The sequence below is a fragment of the Parasteatoda tepidariorum genome, chromosome 2 (genome assembly GCF_982258835.1).
Source record: "Parasteatoda tepidariorum strain Cologne lab strain chromosome 2, Ptep-v5.0, whole genome shotgun sequence".
NCBI lineage: Eukaryota > Metazoa > Arthropoda > Arachnida > Araneae > Theridiidae > Parasteatoda > Parasteatoda tepidariorum.
In genome coordinates this window covers 23,033,025-23,033,482 of record NC_141756.1, presented here as the reverse complement: position 1 = coordinate 23,033,482, position 458 = coordinate 23,033,025, and positions in this window count along the sequence as shown.

Genomic DNA, 458 nt, shown 5'->3' with positions numbered 1-458 from the left:
AAAAATGCAAAAAGTAAAATTAACAAAGTGGTATAAGCTTTTAAAAAAACTATGTGTCTGATCTCATAAAAGACAAAATCATTCATCTGCACTAATTAATTAGTATATTTGAGGTCAGGTCCTCAAATTATTAAGACATAGACCTGGTACTTGAAAATCCAATCATTAAATCAAGAGGTATTCAGGATGTTCATCTTTTTTAGCGCAAAAAAATATGATGAAATAAAATGCTAAATGAGAATCGGAAACTAATCAGGTTCACAGATCAAGGCCAAGAATTATTTCATTCAATTTACTTCCGAGGTTACTGCCCACTTTTTTTTTAAAAAAATAATATTTTCCTTTTTGAACTTAGCCAATGCTTGGCTGTAACGTTCTATTTATTGTAATCATCAATGCTAAATTGGCGAATTTTTCAGCCCTTCTCAACGAGATTGGCGATAAGAATAAAAGTTTCA